Genomic DNA, 7,675 nt, shown 5'->3' with positions numbered 1-7,675 from the left:
CCCCCTCCCCCCCCAGCCTCTCTCTCACCCATTGACTCCTCAATGTACATTTTCACTGACTACCTGTCTTGTATGCAGCCCAGCCTCTGGCTTCTTTTCATTTCATCCAGGAAGAGCACACACCAACTGCAGAAACTTCCTTAGCCTGACGAAGGGTTTTTGAACCCGAAAGCTTGCTTAATAATTGTTTTCCAACTATTTAAGTTGGTCTGATAAAAGATATCATATTCACCCAGAGAACCTTGTCTGCCTACATGACTTAGGAATTTAAGGTCCAGGTTCTTAAATCACTTAGGTGATGTTTTAGATTTCAAGCTATTATCCTATACAACTTCACAATGAAGCTAATGAATGATGACATTATTAAGGATTTTCCCTTCAAATTAAATAATTTTAATGAAATGAATAATTTTTATTTTAGTCATTTATGCAAGACATTTTATAAACGAATGTTAAGGCATCTGAACATGGGGACAGAGTTTAAGGTTACATTTTCACCCTTACGTCTGTGTTTCCTCAGTTTTGAGCGCTTGGGTTCTCAGTGTTGATGTCTTATTAATTCTGGAAACACTTTTCCTAAAAAGAAAAATCTAGACCACTCAGTTTGCGATGCCCACTTTCCTGCTTTTGAACTCGAGAGGTTTTGAAACAGTTGTGAAATGAATTGGCAAGAGTTTTTTTCCAGGGGCAATTGCAGTCATTGAAAAACAGCTGAGCTTATTTTGCTCACGTTTGTCAAAAGCCTTCACCTTGAGGTTAGGCCATATCAGGCCAAAAGAAATTGGTCTGATAAATCAGCAGAAGACTTAGAACGGGAATTGAAATTCATAGTACACTAACTATTTACACACGAATACTGGTACTTTTCTTAGCTCCTCTTCTTTCTCTCTCATAAAGCATAATAACTTTCTTTTTGAAAAATCCTAATCATACATTTTTGACATATGGCTACCTTTTTTACTTCCTTTTCCAATCAAAAATGGAATTTCAGATCATTTATATGTTCATAAAATATCCACTGGTTGCTGAGTTTCACAGTTGTTGCCCTCTCAAGACGAGCACAAATTTAATGGAAGAGCAGATCAGGAGAATTGAAATCTAACGCGGAAGCGAGGGCTGGAAAATGTCACAGGATGCATATAAAGGTTCTTCACACAAACCTCACTTTAATTACAGCATGGTGTTCAATTTATGTCTCTTCTCTGAGTCTTCATTCAGATTCCTCCCTTCTTGAGCCAAGTGCAGAACAATGGATTTTCCTAAATCCTGTTTATGCAGTCTGGAAGTCTGATCATTTGGAACAAAGATATTTGGCCAGTTACTTTGCTGATATCTTTTGGGACTCTATCCCTTACATATTGTTTTTCTTGAGAGGCTTTTCTTCTCAGGTGACAAGTCAATTTGTTTTTTAATTTCCCAAGAAAGTCTCTGAAGCAGCAGCTTTTGGTTAGCCCGGGTCATGGCTAGGTATGTTGTTGTAAATGAAAATGCTCCCTCTGGCAGTTTAAGGATGAAGTTCTGGCCATCAGGCTCTGTGGGAGTTCTGCTATTAACTTGCATGGAGCCAGGATTTCCTTTCTGGTTTTTGTTTTTTTGTTTTGTTTTTTTTGATAAACAGGTGAAAATCCTGGACATTACAGACCTAAGAACAGAATGGCAGCTCTGGGATCCTAATGGTCACACCTGTCTGCTTGGAGCGTGGTGGAATATGAAACACTGCAAGGTTCGGCATTGTCATACATTTAAGTATCATCCTGTAGTACAGGGGTGGGCAATTATTTGGGCCCGCAGGCCACATGGGGAGTTTTGGTGAACGGTTGCAGGCCAGCTCAGTCCCCTCCACTGCCCCACGCACCAGCTCACCAAAACTCCCCAAGTGGCTGTGCTCCGCGCTGGGCTGAGCAGCTGCAATGGGGCTGCAGGCGGGCAAGTAGCGGCACCTCAGAGCAGGATGGGTGGCCCAGGGTGGGGTTGTAGGGTGGTGACAGCGCAGGGTCAGAGCCATGACCCGCTACCTAAATGCCCCTGCAATGGGTGCTGGTTCTGTGGGCAGGGGCATGTGGGGAGCAGATTGCTGCTTGGCCCCAGGTCCTGGCCCCCCGCTGTTACTGCCCAGCAATCCCAGGGTCTCTGTGGAGACTAGCCAGGACCCGCACAGCAGGACACGCGGCCAAGCAGACAGGATAGGACTTCAGATGAGAGGGAGCTGCATCCAGAGTTGGGTAGAGAGTGAGTCCGGGGCTTGGGCTGGGATCTTGGGGTGGTGACGGTGTGGGGTTGGGGCCTGGGACAGAGCCACGATCTGCTCCCTGCACGCTCCTGCCCACAGAACTGGTGTCCATCACAGACGTGCGGACAGCAGATTGCAGCTCTGCCCCATGTTGTCACTGCCCCGTGATCCCAGCCTCACTGGCCTGTTCTGCTCCTGAACACAGCTCCCCAGCTATCTGCAGCTGCATCCCATCTGCCTGGCCACATGCCCTGCCTGTGCAGGTCCCAGCCCCAGTGGTGAGAGAAGGGCAGACTTGCTGGGATGCCCAGGCAGCGAGGCAGAGTTTGGTGGTGGTGGTATCTGGAAGGAGGAGACTTGCTGCCAGGAAGCAAGTCTGGCTCCTGTGCTGCCCAGCCCTGGTGTGTGCCAGGGAGTGGTGGGACCAGCCACACATGCCATGGCCTGGGCTGTTCCCTGTGCCTGGGCTGAGTGGCCTGCCACGGTTTGGGGGCTTCTGTAGTATTAAGATGTGTCAATGAATAATTATTAGTCTTAGCATTATCAATTTGCAGCTACTTGTGGTTTCTATTCTTTGTGCCAGATTTATTGCGGCTTCGTATACGGTCAGAAAGGACTATTATGTTATCTGGTCTGACCTCTTGTACATCACGTGCAATTAGATTTCATCTGGATACCCGTATATTAGGATCAAAGACTATAGTTAGAAAACAGCATTTCAGCCCTTGCTAATTAATTTTTTCATTTACAAACATTTTCTTTATCTAGTTTAGGGTAACTGTGTAGTTGAATGCCGTTAATGAAAATACATGTAAGCTTGGATTGGATAGAAATTAGAAAATTTGAAACAACTATACTCAAGATCTTTACACTTTGCAGACTCAAATACAAACTTGGGTATGTAAGTGGTGGTCAGTGGCAAGATTATCATTTGGTGTACATCCTTGTGCTGCTTGAAGAGAGATTTTTCTGCTGTCTTCCAAAACAAGAACAGGCATACACATTTTCTTTGCTCTGGGTGGTGATTACTGCATCTTCTAATGCAGCACAAATAAGCTTCCTTTGCAGCATTATGTTGTCAAAGTCAGTAAGTGTAGAATGGTGAAAGCACTTAATATATAACAAGAAACACTTTGGGCCCATTTTGTAATAAACATTGGTTTTCTTTCTGTGTGCATCTTACCCGTTCTCTAGAAAATCTGACATGTGCAGCTCCCAGAAAAAAATGCTTGCTTATTTTCCTTTGACTTCATTAACTTTTTCAATTCCTCGCATATGTGTGATCCCATCAATAAGATACAAGAAGACTGCACAATAAAGGAGGACATGTCAAAAAAGTAAGTTTCCCCCACTTGATTAAATCCCTGTGTTGGGGTAGTTTGGAAGCTGATGAATAGCCACCCACGTTCTAAGTCGGCCTGGGAATATTCTGTCCTTCCAGTGTAGTTTGCCAGCACAAATCCATTTAGTTGCATGCTCGCCAGATTTTGTCTTGAAGCAGGAACGGCATATTTTCTCAAAACTGCCACGTACGCAACATGGAGGTTTTCACATATTGAGATAGTAATTAGGTGTGTCACTTACACCCCTAATTTGATAACAAAAAAAAATATGGGTGTTATATAGCTCTTTATAATCATGACTTGCAGTTTCTGTTGGAGTCTGCTGCGGAACAGGCAAATTTGTTCAGCGCAAAGATGTGTATGAACGCTGGGACCAGTTATGCCATTGATTTGACACAAACCTTCTGACAGAGGAAGATTCTGTACCAGGTGCTGGATCTTTGTTCAGCTTTGTGCCTATGAAGGGCTATAAAAGTGGCTATTTGATTTTTATTACAGTGAAGACCAGGAAGGGCTGTTATTCAAAAAGGGATAGAAAGTACAAGGGAAAAACACCCTCTTTTGAACCAATTTAATTTCTGCGGCACCATGGCCATTGCTATGACATTGTCATCTTCATTTGACATCAAGTCTTCTGATAAGTGCACCTAGTGAAGCATTTATCTGTTCTTATAGCACTCCACGGTCCAAAGTGATGGCAGAGAAGCATATTTATTTTACCCTTATGTCCCCTCAGGAGTCCTGTAATAAGTAAGGAACGGATATTTTATTTTGAGCAGCTGCATCATCTGCATAGACCCAGGCGTGTATGTGTGTTGACATCACAACACCCTGTATGGCAGGGCGTGTGAGTTACCAATGGTAGCTTTTTCTTGAGAAAGATTGGGACAGCACACACTATTCCACAAGACAATGAACCGATATGCTCCATAAAAGGATTATCTCTAGTGACGTCTATAGTACATGAGCAGCTCACATGTTTAAGGTCTCTACCCTCCCAGGTCCCCAGTGAGGTAGGATAGTGTTGTTTTCCCTGTTTTACACAAGGGAGAATGAGTCGCAAAGAAAACTTATGGATTTGTCCACAGTTACCTAGGAAGCTGGTAGCAGAAAAGGGAACTGATCCCAGGTCTCCTGATATCCAAACTGATGCCCTGATTACTGGACCATCCTTCCATTCTAGATGGCTTTTGCCAGCCTAAGGTATAGATAGCCAGAGATTGCCCTGCTCCCCAGAACAAAAACTGCCTCTTCCGAGCCACCACCTCCCTGACTAAGGACCTATTTGATGAAAAGTCATTTTGAATTTGCAGTAGACAAACATGGGTGTAGACAAATGGGAAGAGATTGTCACTGGGGTTGGAGGAGATGACCCTTGACATCCCTTCCAACTGTGTCGTTCTATGATTTTTTTCCTTTACTGTAGGAAAGTGGAAGGGAAGCAAGGGGAAAGATGGTCAAACGAGGATGGATCACAAGCGTCTCTGATCAGTTTCTTCAGCAAAGTGAGAAGTAATAGGGGAGAAAAGTGGGAGAGAAAGCAAACTAAACCTTTATTTAGAACTGCCTGGAGGCAAGAGGCATTTCACGGCGCCTCTCAACAATTAGATGCATGTAAAACACTGACAGTAAAATCACTGCTCTTGGATCTTTCAGATTATGGCATTTTGAGTTTGAGAGATCTGATCTAATTTTATCAAAATATATGGGTCTGTGTTCAGTCACAGGGAAATTTTGTTCATTTTTGTTGCTTTTTTGGGGGTAAAAGGATTTTGTTTAATGAGGTCCAGGATATTTCAGCAAAGACATTTGTTTCTTACTTGATCATGAGCCAGCTTGAAATGTTTCATGGAAAGACTGCTATATTGAGAGAAAAAAAATGCTGTGAAACAATGTTAGTTGGTTGTGCACCTGGCTAGCCTTTATGTACGTGTTGTAATATCTGTGGTATGTAAGGGCTGAAAACTGTCCTCCTAGATTCTTAAAGCTCATGGTTGGCTTGGCATGCTGCATAAGCTATTGCTTTGATGTCTGTTGGATAAAACATATAGTTTTAAATGCCTGGGGTGAAAACAGCCTGTGTGATGAGTGCATTCACATTACTGAAATCATCTATCAAGTAATCTTATCTAGCACTGGAATGGTTTTCCCAGGAACTCTTGGGACTGGCTAAACCTTGTCACCTCAGTGGTTTCAGCCCCCTGAGCTATTCCTAAAAAGCTCTTCTGGAGAGAAGATGTGTGTCTGCTAGTGGGTAGAAATCTGAACAAATGAGAAAAAGGGAAGTGTTTTGCTATTATAAGGAAGGTATCTGTATATGAGTATCCCCTGGCCCCACAAAACACAGGTAGCGACCTTCATTTTCACCCGGTTCGTGGAGCACTTGCTGTTTTGGGTGCACTTGTGTGTTATCTAAAATCAGGGTGTTGCATACGAATGAGGTTGGGTAGAGATAACAAGTCAGCAAACACTACAAGACACCTACAGTCTATCTATAATTAAATAGTAAAACCAATTGTTTTCATCAGGGTATGTGATTTCCTTTCCTTCCGATAGACTGTGGCATATTTGTGTCTTGGTGATTTGTCCTGGTTTAATAGCAGTCCTGCTGTATCCTTTTCTATTGACAGGTATACCATAAAGGACAAATTTATGGGATTTTGTGCCCCTTTTCTTGTATATACTAACTGAATTGTAAGTATATTGTGTGGTCTAAGAATGATAAAAATAATCATGTGGTTCCCTTTGAAATGCAGGTATCAGTCTCATAAAAATGTAGCTCCATGCAGAAAAAAATGATATAATAAAACAAGGATTTCATAGATGTCATAGAGAACTAGGGCTGGAACAGACCTTCAGAGGTCATGTAGTCCAACCCTCTGTTGTGGCAGGACCATCCCTATCCAAACCATCCTATATAGTCCATAATCTAAACTCTTCATAAAACTAGAGTCAATCCTGATCTAACACAAGACATAACCTGCCACAGGTAAAGCAGGGGGCTATGGCAGCCAATGTCCTACTTAAATAAAAAGGTTAATATATGCTCAAGAGATCCCAGGTAGAGGGTCACACCACCCCGCTACAGAGGGAAGCAGAAACCCCCACAGTCCATCCCAATCTGGCCATGGCGTAAAATAATTCCTTACCCCAAATATGGTGATCAGTCTGACCCTGAGCAGAGGGGCAAGACCCTCTAGCCAGGAACCTCTGGCTTTGGTCGCAGCAGGACACTGGCACACCGCAGTCAAAATCCCCAGCCTTGGCTTCAGCCAACACCCTGTGCCTCTGAGGAAGGCTTAAAAACACTCTGGGATGTGTAACAGAAAGGTAGGGAAGGGCAATGAGCAAAGCCCAGAAGCACGAGAAATGACCATAGTAGAACATAGGCATAGCTATATCTAGATCATCCCCATCCAGGGACTGTCCAAACTCTTCTTGAACACCTCTAGTGATGGTGAGGATAATACCGATAGTAACAGCATTAAAATCTTACCTGAAAAGAATACTGCTACAGAACCCCTGTGGGTAGAAAGTCCATACTTGAATAAAAAGAATATAGTACCAGGATTTTACTACCAACCACCTGATCAGGAAGGTGAAGGTGATTATGAAATGCTCAGGGAGATTAGAGAAGCTACTAAAATGGAACAAGCAATAATGGAAGATTCAACTACTTTCACATAGACTGGGTAAACACCTCACTTAGATGAGATGTGGGAATAAAGGCTGCTTACAAATGTAAAAAAAGAAAAAAGTGCTTTACTTTAAACTTGCCACATCCCCATGCCAAGCCCAGCACATGCCCAGAAGAGGCATTGCGTTTCTTGGACCTGGCTTGCCCAACGTCTGTATAGATCAGGTGCTTCAGCAGGGCTTTATTGGCACTTTTATCTAATAGCTGATCGAATCATCTTCAGATAAAAGTGCCAAAAAGCCCCGTTGAAGCGCAAAGTTTATGCAGGTGCTCTGGAGCTGGGTCGAACTAACGGACGGCTTCCAGTAAAGCATGGTTTTTTCCCCCCACATGTTTCAGCAGTCAAAGTTTCTGGGTGCGATAAATGACTGCTTTCTAGAGGATGCCAATGTACTATTAGTAAGT

General features: G+C 43.3%; 1 protein-coding gene across 1 annotated transcript in view; it reads left to right on the top strand.

The window, feature by feature from the left end:
* The window catches only part of KCNH5 (potassium voltage-gated channel subfamily H member 5), a 287,028-nt gene that overhangs the window by 97,563 nt on the left and 181,790 nt on the right, over positions 1 to 7,675 (top strand). The window lies entirely within an intron of this gene.

Source organism: Gavialis gangeticus, unplaced genomic scaffold (genome assembly GCF_001723915.1).
Source record: "Gavialis gangeticus isolate Ggan-Ray unplaced genomic scaffold, GavGan_comp1, whole genome shotgun sequence".
Lineage (NCBI taxonomy): Eukaryota > Metazoa > Chordata > Crocodylia > Gavialidae > Gavialis > Gavialis gangeticus.
The sequence above is the reverse complement of the archived record's forward strand: the minus strand, read 5'-3'. Positions and strand labels throughout refer to the sequence as shown.